Source organism: Lampetra fluviatilis, unplaced genomic scaffold, assembly GCF_964198595.1.
Source record: "Lampetra fluviatilis unplaced genomic scaffold, kcLamFluv1.1 SCAFFOLD_1080, whole genome shotgun sequence".
Lineage (NCBI taxonomy): Eukaryota > Metazoa > Chordata > Hyperoartia > Petromyzontiformes > Petromyzontidae > Lampetra > Lampetra fluviatilis.
This window is the reverse complement of record NW_027620912.1, coordinates 17,501-29,932: the sequence shown is the minus strand read 5'-3', so window position 1 is coordinate 29,932 and position 12,432 is coordinate 17,501. Positions and strand designations below refer to the sequence as shown.

Here is a 12,432-nt window from a genome sequence, read left to right as displayed (position 1 = left end):
GTCTCTCCCTGTGTCTCTCCCTGTCTCTGTGTGTCTCTGCCGGCCACCTGGAAATGCAGAACGAGCTGCCAGAGCAGGGCGAGCGTCTTCGTGTCTCTCCGTGTGTGTGTCTCCCTGTGTCTCTCTGCGTCTCTCCCTGAGTCTCTGTCTCTCCCTGTGTCTCTCCGTGTCTCTCCCTGTCTCTCCCTGTGTCTCTCCCTGTCTCTGTGTGTCTCTGTGTGTCTCTGTGTGTCTCTCCCTGTGTCTCTCCCTGAGTCTCCCTGTGTCTCTCCCTGTGTCTCTCCCTGTGTCTCTCCCTGAGTCTCCCTGTGTCTCTTCCCTGTCTCTGTGTGTCTCTGTGTCTCTCTCCGTGTCTCTGCCGCCACCTGGAAATGCAGAACGAGCTGCCAGAGCAGGGCGAGCGTCTTCGTGTCTCTCCGTGTGTGTGTCTCCCTGTGTCTCTCTGCGTCTCTCCCTGAGTCTCTGTCTCTCCCTGTGTCCTCTCCCTGTCTCTCCCTGTCTCTCCCTGTGTCTCTCCCTGTCTCTGTGTGTCTCTGCCGCCACCTGGAAATGCAGAACGAGCTGCCAGAGCAGGGCGAGCGTCTTCGTGTCTCTCCGTGTGTGTGTCTCCCTGTGTCTCTCTGCGTCTCTCCCTGAGTCTCTGTCTCTCCCTGTGTCTCTCCCTGTCCTCTCCCTGTCTCTCCCTGTGTCTCTCCCTGTCTCTGTGTGTCTCTGCCGCCACCTGGAAATGCAGAACGAGCTGCCAGAGCAGGGCGAGCGTCTTCGTGTCTCTCCGTGTGTGTGTCTCCCTGTGTCTCTCTGCGTCTCTCCCTGAGTCTCTGTCTCTCCCTGTGTCTCTCCCTGTCTCTCTCTGTCTCTCCCTGTGTCTCTCCCTGTCTCTGTGTGTCTCTGCCGCCACCTGGAAATGCAGAACGAGCTGCCAAAGCAGAGCGAGCGTCTTCTCCCGATGCCCATCGACCACGTCCCGAGACTCGATCTGCCTCCCTGCACAGACAAAGATCCCCCGGGTAGCCTTGACGCATTGCAGGGGCAAGTGGCTGTTAGTTTGTACGGAGTTTTTTTTTTTCTTAAGACAAAGATCCCCGGGTAGCCTCTGGCAGGCTGTAGGGGCAAGTGCTGTTAGTAGCACAAAGACAAAGATCCCCCAGGTAGCCTCTGGCAGGCTGCAGGGGCAAGTGGCTGTTAGTTTGTAGAGAGTTTTTTTTTTTAAGACAAAGATCCCCAGGTAGCCTCTGGCAGGCTGTAGGGGCAAGTGGCTGTTAGTTTGTAGAGAGTTTTTTTTTTAAGACAAAGATCCCCCAGGTAGCCTCTGGCAGGCTGTAGGGGCAAGTGCTGTTAGTAGCACAAAGACAAAGATCCCCCAGGTAGCCTCTGGCAGGCTGTAGGGGCAAGTGGCTGTTAGTTTGTACAGAGTTTTTTTTTTTAAGACAAAGATCCCCCAGGTAGCCTCTGGCAGGCTGCAGGGGCAAGTGCTGTTAGTAGCACAAAGACAAAGATCCCTCAGGTAGCCTCTGGCAGGCTGTAGGGGCAAGTGGCTGTTAGTTTGTAGAGAGTTTTTTTTTTAAAGACAAAGATCCCCCAGGTAGCCTCTGGCAGGCTGCAGGGGCAAGTGGCTGTTAGTTTGTAGAGTTTTTTTTTTTAAGACAAAGATCCCCCAGGTAGCCTCTGGCAGGCTGCAGGGGCAAGTGGCTGTTAGTTTGTAGAGTTTTTTTTTTTAAGACAAAGATCCCCCAGGTAGCCTCTGGCAGGCTGCAGGGGCAAGTGGCTGTTAGTTTGTAGAGTTTTTTTTTTAGGACAAAGATCGCCCAGGTAGCCTCTGGCAGGCTGTAGGGGCAAGTGCTCACCCACCCACCCACTCACTCACTCACCCACCCACTCACCCACCCACCCACCCACCCACTCACTCACTCACCCACTCACCCACCCACCCACTCACCCACCCACTCACCCACCCACTCACTCACTCACTCACCCACTCACCCCACCCACCACTCACTCACTCACTCACCCAACCCACTCACTCACTCACCCACTCCACTCACCCACCCACCCACCCACTCACCCACCCACCCACTCACCCACCCACTCACCACCCACCCACTCACTCACCCACTCACCCACCCACCCTCACCCACCCACTTCACCACCCCACTCACTCACTCGACCCACTCACCACCCACCACTCACTCACTCATCCCACTCACCCAACCGACCACTCACTCACTCACTCACCCACTCACATCACTCACCCACCCACTCACTCACTCCAACCACTCACCCACCCACCCACTCACCCACCCACTCACCCACTCACCCACTCACCCACCCACCCACTCACCCACTCACCCACCCACTCACCCACCCACCCACTCACCCACCCCACCCACCCACTCACCCACCCACCCACTCACCCACCTCACCCACCCACTCACTCACCCACCCACTCACCCCACTCACCCTCCACTCTCACCCACCCACCCACTCACCCACCCACTCACTCACCCACCCACCCCACTCACCCCACCCACCCACTCACCCACCCACTCACACCACCCCACCCACGTCCCCACCCACCACCCACTCCTCACCACCACTCACTCACTCACCCACCCACTCACCCACCCACCCACTCACCCACTCACTCACCCACCCACTCACTCACTCACCCACCCACCCACCCACCCACCCACCCACCCACTCACCCACCCACCCACTCACCCACTCACCCACTCACCCACCCACCCATCCACTCACTCACTCACTCACCCACTCACCCACCCACCCACCCACCCACTCACCCACCCACCCACTCACCCACCCACCCACTCACCCACCCACCCACCCACTCACCCACCCACCCACTCACTCACTCACTCACCCACTCACCCACTCACCCACCAACTCACCCACCCACTCACTCACCCACTCACTCACTCACTCACCCACTCACCCACCCACTCATCCACCCACCCACTCACCCACTCACCCACCCACCCACCCACTCACTCACCCACCCACTCACCCACTCACCCACCCACTCACTCACCCACCCACCCACTCACCCACCCACTCACCCACTCACCCACTCACTCACTCACTCACCCACTCACCCACCCACTCATCCACCCACCCACTCACCCACTCACCCACCCACCCACCCACTCACTCACCCACCCACTCACCCACTCACCCACCCACTCACTCACCCACCCACTCCACCTCACCCACCCACTCACCCACTCACCCACTCACTCACTCACCCACCCACCCACCCACTCACCCACTCACTCACTCACCCACCCACTCACCCACTCACCCACCCACTCACTCACCCACCCACTCACTCACTCACCCACCCACCCACTCACTCACTCACCCACCCACCCACCCACTCACCCACCCACTCACCCACCCACCCACCCACACACCCACCCACCCACCCACTCACTCACCCACCCACTCACCCACCCACCCACTCACTCACCCACCCACTCACCCACCCACTCACCCACCCACCCACCCACTCACTCACCCACTCACCCACCCACCCACCCACCCACTCACCCTCTCACCCACCCACCCACCCACTCACCCACCCACCCACCCACCCACCCACTCACCCTCTCACTCATCCACCCACCCACCCACTCACCCACCCACCCACTCACCCACCCACCCTCTCACCCACCCACCCACCCACCCTCTCACTCACCCACCCACCCTCTCACCCACCCACCCACCCACCCACTCACCCACCCACCCACTCACTCACCCACCCACTCACTCACCCACTCACTCACCCACCCACTCACCCACCACTCACCCACCCACTCACCCACCCACTCACCCACCCACTCACCCACCCACCCACTCACTCACCCACCCACTGACCCACCCACCCACTGACCCACTCACTCACCCACCCACCCACCCACTCACCCACCCACCCACTCACCCACACACTCACCCACCCACCCACTCACCCACACACTCACCCACCCACCCACTCACCCACCCACCCACTCACCCACTCACCCACTCACCCACCCACCCACTCACTCACCCACCCACCCACTCACTCACTCACCCACTCACTCACCCACCCACTCACCCACTCACCCACCCACCCACCCACTCACCCTCTCACCCACCCACCCACCCACTCACCCACCCACCCACCCTCTCACCCACTCACCCTCTCACTCATCCACCCACCCACCCACTCACCCACTCACCCACCCACCCTCTCACCCACCCACCCACCCACCCTCTCACCCACTCACCCACCCACCCTCTCACCCACCCACCCACCCACTCACCCACCCACCCACTCACCCACCCACCCACTCACCCACCCACCCACCCACCCACTCACCCACTCACCCACTCACCCACCCACCCACCCACTCACCCACTCACTCACCCACCCACTCACCCTCTCACCCACCCACCCACCCACTCACCCACCCACCCACTCACTCACCCACCCAACCACTCACCCACCCACCCACTCACCCACCCACCCACTCACCCACCCACCCACCCACTCACCCACCCACCCACCCACTCACCCACCCACCCACTCACCCACCCACCCACCCACCCACTCACCCACCCACCCACCCACTCACCCACTCACCCACCCACCCACCCACTCACCCACACACTCACTCACCCACCCACCCACTCACCCACCCACCCACTCACCCACCCACCCACCCACTCACTCACCCACCCAACCACTCACTCACCCACCCACCCACCCACTCACCCACCCACTCACCCACTCACCCACCCACTCACCCACCCACTCACCCACCCACTCACCCACCCACCCACTCACCCACTCACTCACTCACCCACTCACTCACTCACCCACTCACCCACCCACTCACTCACCCACCCACCCACTCACCCACCCACCCACTCACCCACCCACCCACCCACCACTCACCGTACGAGTCGGTGAGTCTCACCCCGCGCTGTCTCAGTGCTGTGAGCGCCAGGCCCACATTGTGAATCTTGTTGAGTCGCGAGACGGCAGGAACCCGCAGCTGGGAGCAGAGTGACTCCTGCTGTCCAGTCAACAACTCCACCACCCTCCTGGGGGTGACACGGGGGGGTGAGTGAGTGGGTGAGTGAGTGGGTGAGTGGGTGGGTGGGTGGGTGGGTGAGTGACTGGGTGAGTGGGTGAGTGAGTGAGTGAGTGGGTGAGTGAGTGAGTGAGTGGGTGAGTGAGTGTGTGAGTGGGTGAGTGAGTGAGTGGGTGGGTGGGTGAGTGGGTGGGTGGGTGAGTGGGTGGGTGAGTGGGTGAGTGGGTGAGTGAGTGAGTGAGTGACTGGGTGAGTGGGTGGGTGGGTGAGTGAGTGGGTGAGTGAGTGAGTGGGTGAGTGAGTGAGTGAGTGGGTGGGTGGGTGAGTGGGTGGGTGGGTGAGTGGGTGGGTGAGTGGGTGGGTGAGTGGGTGGGTGGGTGGGTGAGTGAGTGGGTGAGTGGGTGGGTGGGTGAGTGGGTGGGTGAGTGGGTGGGTGGGTGGGTGAGTGAGTGGGTGAGTGCGTGGGTGGGTGGGTGGGTGAGTGAGTGGGTGAGTGGGTTGGTGGGTGAGTGGGTGGGTGAGTGGGTGGGTAAGTGGGTGAGTGAGTGAGTGGGTGAGTGGGTGGGTGAGTGGGTGGGTGGGTGAGTGAGTGGGTGGGTGTGTGAGTGGGTGGGTGAGTGTGTGTGAATGAGTGAGTGTGTGAGTGAGTGGGTGAGTGTGTGAGTGAGTGGGTGAGTGTGTGAGTGAGTGTGTGAGTGGATGGGGGGTAAGTGGGTGAGTGAGTGGGTTAGTGAGTGTGTGAGTGGGTGGGTGAGTGTGTGAGTGAGTAAGTGAATGAGTGAGTGTGTGAGTGAGTGTGTGAGTGGGTGGGTGAGTGTGTGAGTGAGTGAGTGGGTGGGTGGGTGAGTGGGTGGGTGAATGTGTGAGTGGGTGAGTGAGTGGGTGAGTGGGTGGGTGAGTGTGTGAGTGGGTGAGTGAGTGGGTGGGTGAGTGGGTGGGTGAGTGTGTGAGTGAGTGTGTGAGTGGGTGAGTGAGTGGGTGAGTGGGTGGGTGAGTGGGTGAGTAAGTGGGTGAGTGTATTACAGACTCATGTATCATGTACAGGATGTGTGCGCCGTGAGGTTCAGCGTGTGAACAGTTTGTACAGTGCAGTGTGGTACAGTGCGGTACAGTGCGGTACAGTGCGCCACCCACCCGAGCCTGACGTCACAGCATAGGCCCCGCCCCCAGGCTATGTACAGTGTGGTACAGTGCTGTACAGTGTGTACAGTGCGTCACCCACGTGATCCTGACCCCGCAGCGGAGGCCGGCCCCCAGGCTGCGTACAGTGCGGTACAGTGCGGTGCAGTGCTGTACAGTGCTGTACAGTGCGGTACAGTGTGTGCAGTGCGCCACCCACGTGATCCTGACCCCGCAGCGGAGGTCGGCCCCCAGGCTGCGTACAGTGCGGTACAGTGCGGTACAGTGCTGTACAGTGCTGTACAGTGCGGTACAGTGTGTGCAGTGCATCACCCACGTGATCCTGACCCCGCAGCGGAGGCCGGCCCCCAGGCTGCGTACAGTGCGGTACAGTGCGGTACAGTGATGTACAGTGCTGTACAGTGCGGTACAGTGCGGTGCAGTGCGCCACCCACGTGATCCTGACCCCGCAGCGGAGGTCGGCCCCCAGGCTGCGTACAGTGAAGTTGAACTCGCTGAGCGCTGCCTGGTGGTGACGCAGCGAGAAGCCGAGAGACGCGAGGCGACGACACAGATCGCCCACCGAGGCGGACACGTGGTCTCGGCTGATGGCGAGAACCAGGTCCCTGGTGCTCTACACACAGAGACACAGAGACACAGAGAGAGACACAGTGAGACAGAGAGAGAGACACAGAGACACACACAGAGAGACGCGAGGCGACGACACAGATCGCCCACCGAGGCGGACACGTGGTCTCGGCTGATGGCGAGAACCAGGTCCCTGGTGCTCTACACACAGAGACACAGAGACACAGAGACACAGAGAGAGACACAGAGACACAGAGACACAGAGAGAGACACAGTGAGACACACAGAGAGAGACACACAGAGAGAGACACACAGAGAGAGACACACAGAGAGACGCGAGGCGGCGTCACAGATCGCCCACCGAGGCGGACACGTGGTCTCGGCTGATGGCGATTATCAGGTCCCTGGTGCTCTACACACAGAGACACAGAGAGAGACACAGTGAGACACACAGAGAGAGACACACACAGAGAGACACACACAGAGAGAGACACACACAGAGAGACACGAGGCGACGACACAGATCGCCCACCGAGGCGGACACGTGGTCTCGGCTGATGGCGATTATCAGGTCCCTGGTGCTCTACACACAGAGACACAGAGAGAGACACAGAGACACAGAGACACAGAGAGAGACACAGTGAGACACACAGAGAGAGACACACACAGAGAGAGACACAGAGACACACACAGAGAGACACACACAGAGAGAGACACACACAGAGAGACACACACAGAGAGAGACACACACAGAGAGACACACACAGAGAGAGACACACACAGAGAGACGCGAGGCGGCGTCACAGATCGCCCACCGAGGCGGACACGTGGTCTCGGCTGATGGCGAGAACCAGGTCCCTGGTGCTCTACACACAGAGACACAGAGAGAGACACAGTGAGACACACAGAGAGAGACACACAGAGAGAGACACACAGAGAGAGACACACACAGAGAGACGCGAGGCGACGACACAGATCGCCCACCGAGGCGGACACGTGGTCTCGGCTGATGGCGAGAACCAGGTCCCTGGTGCTCTAGACAGAGACAGAGAGACACACAGAGACACAGAGAGAGACACAGTGAGACACAGAGAGAGACACAGAGACACACAGAGAGAGACACACACAGAGAGACGCGAGGCGGCGTCACAGATCGCCCACCGAGGCGGACACGTGGTCTCGGCTGATGGCGAGAACCAGGTCCCTGGTGCTCTAGACAGAGACAGAGAGACACAGTGAGACACAGAGACACAGAGAGAGACACAGTGAGACACACAGAGAGAGACACACACAGAGAGACACACAGAGAGAGACACACACAGAGAGACGCGAGGCGACGTCACAGATCGCCCACCGAGGCGGACACGTGGTCTCGGCTGATGGCGAGAACCAGGTCCCTGGTGCTCTACACACAGAGACACAGAGACACAGAGAGAGACACAGTGAGACACACAGAGAGAGACACACAGAGAGAGACACACACAGAGAGAGACACACAGAGACGCGAGGCCGCGTCACAGATCGCCCACCGAGGCGGACACGTGGTCTCGGCTGATGGCGAGAACCAGGTCCCTGGTGCTCTACACACAGAGACACAGAGAGACACAGAGAGAGACACAGTGAGACACACAGAGAGAGACACACACAGAGAGACACACAGAGACACAGAGAGAGACACAGAGACACAGAGACACAGAGAGAGACACAGTGAGACACACAGAGAGAGACACACACAGAGAGACACACACAGAGAGAGACACACACAGAGAGAGACACACAGAGAGACGCGAGGCGACGACACAGATCGCCCACCGAGGCGGACACGTGGTCTCGGCTGATGGCGAGAACCAGGTCCCTGGTGCTCTACACACAGAGACACAGAGACACAGAGAGAGACACAGTGAGAGAGACACAGTGAGACACAGTGAGACACACAGAGAGACACAGTGAGACACAGAGACACAGAGAGAGACACAGTGAGACACACAGAGAGAGACACACAGAGAGAGACACACACAGAGAGAGACACAGAGACACACAGAGAGAGACACAGAGACACAGAGACACACTAAAGAGGCACGGGTCGTGAGCGATGAGTCTCTCTCTGTGTGTCTGTGTGTCTCTCTCTGTGTGTCTGTGTGTCTCTCTCTGTGTGTCTCTCTGTGTGTCTCTGTGTGTCTCTCTGTGTGTGTCTCTCTCTGTGTGTCTCTCTCTGTGTGTGTGTCTCTCTGTGTGTGTCTCTCTGTGTGTCTCTCTCTGTGTGTGTCTCTCTCTGTGTGTGTCTCTCTGTGTGTGTCTCTCTGTGTGTGTCTCTCTGTGTGTGTCTCTCTGTGTGTCTCTCTCTGTGTGTGTCTCTCTCTGTGTGTGTCTCTCTGTGTGTCTCACTGTGTCTCTCTGTGTGTGTCTCTCTGTGTGTGTCTCTCTGTGTGTGTCTCTGTGTGTCTCTCTGTGTGTGTCTCTCTGTGTGTGTCTCTCTGTGTGTGTCTCTGTGTGTCTCTCTGTGTGTGTCTCTCTGTGTGTGTCTCTCTCTGTGTCTCTGTGTGTCTCTGTGTCTCTCTGTGTGTCTCTCTCTGTGTGTGTCTCTCTCTGTGTGTGTCTCTCTGTGTGTGTCTCTCTGTGTGTGTCTCACTGTGTGTGTCTCTGTGTGTCTCTCTGTGTGTGTCTCTGTGTGTCTCTCTGTGTCTCTGTGTCTCTCTGTGTGTGTCTCTCTGTGTGTGTCTGTGTGTCTCTCTCTGTGTGTCTCTCTGTGTGTCTCTGTGTGTCTCTCTGTGTGTGTCTCTCTCTGTGTGTCTCTCTCTGTGTGTGTGTCTCTCTGTGTGTGTCTCTCTGTGTGTCTCTCTCTGTGTGTGTCTCTCTCTGTGTGTGTCTCTCTGTGTGTGTCTCTCTGTGTGTGTCTCTCTGTGTGTGTCTCTCTGTGTGTCTCTCTCTGTGTGTGTCTCTCTCTGTGTGTGTCTCTCTGTGTGTCTCACTGTGTCTCTCTGTGTGTGTCTCTCTGTGTGTGTCTCTCTGTGTGTGTCTCTGTGTGTCTCTCTGTGTGTGTCTCTCTGTGTGTGTCTCTCTGTGTGTGTCTCTGTGTGTCTCTCTGTGTGTGTCTCTCTGTGTGTGTCTCTCTCTGTGTCTCTGTGTGTCTCTGTGTCTCTCTGTGTGTCTCTCTCTGTGTGTGTCTCTCTCTGTGTGTGTCTCTCTGTGTGTGTCTCTCTGTGTGTGTCTCACTGTGTGTGTCTCTGTGTGTCTCTCTGTGTGTGTCTCTGTGTGTCTCTCTGTGTCTCTGTGTCTCTCTGTGTGTGTCTCTCTGTGTGTGTCTGTGTGTGTGTCTCTGTGTGTGTCTCTCTCTCTGTGTCTCTGTGTGTGTCTCTGTGTGTGTGTCTCTGTGTGTGTCTCTCTGTGTGTGTCTCTCTGTGTGTGTCTCTCTGTGTGTGTCTCTGTGTGTCTCTCTGTGTGTCTCTCTGTGTCTCTGTGTCTCTCTGTGTGTGTCTCTCTCTGTGTCTCTGTGTGTCTCTGTGTCTCTCTGTGTGTGTCTCTCTGTGTGTCTCTGTGTGTCTCTGTGTGTCTCTGTGTGTCTCTGTGTGTCTGTGTGTCTCTGTGTCTCTGTGTCTCTCTGTGTGTCTCTGTGTGTCTCTGTGTCTCTCTGTGTGTCTGTGTGTCTCTGTGTCTCTCTGTGTGTCTCTGTGTCTCTGTGTGTGTCTGTGTGTCTCTGTGTGTCTCTCTGTGTCTCTGTGTGTCTCTGTGTGTCTCTCTGTGTGTGTCTCTCTGTGTCTCTGTGTGTCTCTGTGTGTCTCTGTGTCTCTCTGTGTGTGTCTCTCTCTCTCTGTGTCTCTCTCTGTGTGTCTCTCTCTCTGTGTCTCTGTGTCTCTCTCTGTGTCTCTGTGTCTCTCTCTGTGTCTCTCTGTGTCTCTGTGTCTCTCTCTGTGTGTCTCTGTGTCTCTGTGTCTGTCTCACTCACCTTGAAGGACGAGTTGAGTCTAAAGAGACACGGGTCGTGAGCGACGAGTCTCTCTCTGTGTGTCTCTCTCTGTGTGTCTCTGTGTCTCTCTGTGTCTCTCTGTGTCTCTCTGTGTCTCTGTGTGTCTCTGTGTGTCTCTGTCTCTCTGTGTGTGTCTCTCTCTCTCTGTGTCTCTCTCTGTGTCTCTCTGTGTGTCTCTCTCTCTGTGTCTCTGTGTCTCTCTCTGTGTCTCTGTGTCTCTCTCTGTGTCTCTCTGTGTCTCTGTGTCTCTCTCTGTCTCTCTGTGTCTCTGTGTCTCTCTCTGTGTGTCTCTGTGTCTCTGTGTCTGTCTCACTCACCTTGAAGGACGAGTTGAGTCTAAAGAGACACGGGTCGTGAGCGACGAGTCTCTCTCTGTGTGTCTCTCTCTGTGTGTGTCTCTGTGTGTCTCTGTGTGTCTCCGTGTGTCTCTGTGTCTCTCTCTCTGTGTGTCTCTGTGTGTCTCTGTGTGTCTCTGTGGGTCTCTGTGTGTCTCTGTGTCTCTGTGTGTCTCTGTGTGTCTCTGTGTGTCTCTGTGTGTCTCTGTGTGTCTCTGTGTGTCTCTGTGGGTCTCTGTGTGTCTCTGTGGGTCTCTGTGTGTCTCTGTGGGTCTCTGTGGGTCTCTGTGTGTCTCTGTGTCTCTCTCTGTCTCTCTGTGTGTCTCTGTGTGTCTCTCTGTGTGTCTCTGTGTGTCTCTCTGTGTGTCTCTGTGTGTCTCTGTGTGTCTCTGTGTGTCTCTGTGTGTCTCTCTGTGTGTCTCTGTGTGTCTCTGTGTGTCTCTGTGTGTCTCACTCACCTTGAAGGACGAGTTGAGTCTAAAGAGACACGGGTCGTGAGCGACGAGTCGCTGTCTGTGTGTGTCTCTCTGTGTCTCTCTGTGTGTCTCTGTGTCTCTGTGTGTCTCTGTGTGTCTCTGTGCGTCTCTGTGTGTCTCTGTGCGTCTCTGTCTCACTCACCTTGAAGGACGAGTTGAGTCTAAAGAGACACGGGTCGTGAGGGGCGAGTCTCTCTCTGTGTGTGTCTCTCTCTGTGTGTGTCTCTCTGTCTCTCTGTGTCTCTCTCTGTCTCTGTCTCACTCACCTTGAAGGACGAGTTGAGTCTAAAGAGACACGGGTCGTGAGGGACAAGTCTCTCTCTGTGTGTGTGTCTCTCTCTCTGTGTCTCTCTCTGTGTCTCTCTGTCTCTCTGTGTCTCTGTGTCTCTGTCTCACTCACCTTGAAGGACGAGTTGAGTCTAAAGAGACACGGGTCGTGAGGGACAAGTCGCTGCGTTTTGGCCTCGTCCAGGAACAGAAGCAGCAGCAGCAGCCTCCTCAGAGTGAAACGTGACAGGGACTCCAGCATGCCTGCACATAGACACACACATAGACACACACATACATAGACACACACACACAGACACACACACATAGACACACACATAGATAGACACACACACACACAGACAGACACACACACACACACACACAGACACACACACACACACACAGAGTGAAACGTGACAGGGACTCCAGCATGCCTGCACATAGACACACACACACATAGACACACACATAGACACACACACACATAGACACATACACATAGACACACACATAGATACACACACACACACATAGACACACACACACATACACACACACACACAGAGTGAAACGTGACAGGGACTCCA

The 12,432-nt window shown here is 57.4% G+C and overlaps 1 long non-coding RNA gene across 1 annotated transcript; it reads right to left on the bottom strand.

Annotated features, from left to right (window-relative positions):
* Positions 1-901: 901 nt before the first annotated feature.
* Positions 902-6,463, bottom strand: LOC144954527 (uncharacterized). The gene is made up of 3 exons (XR_013641251.1): positions 6,433-6,463; positions 4,955-5,103; positions 902-984 (listed from the first exon to the last, which is right to left on the bottom strand). It is a non-coding gene; the product is annotated as an uncharacterized LOC144954527 (long non-coding RNA).
* Between the last annotated feature and the right edge of the window lie 5,969 nt (positions 6,464-12,432).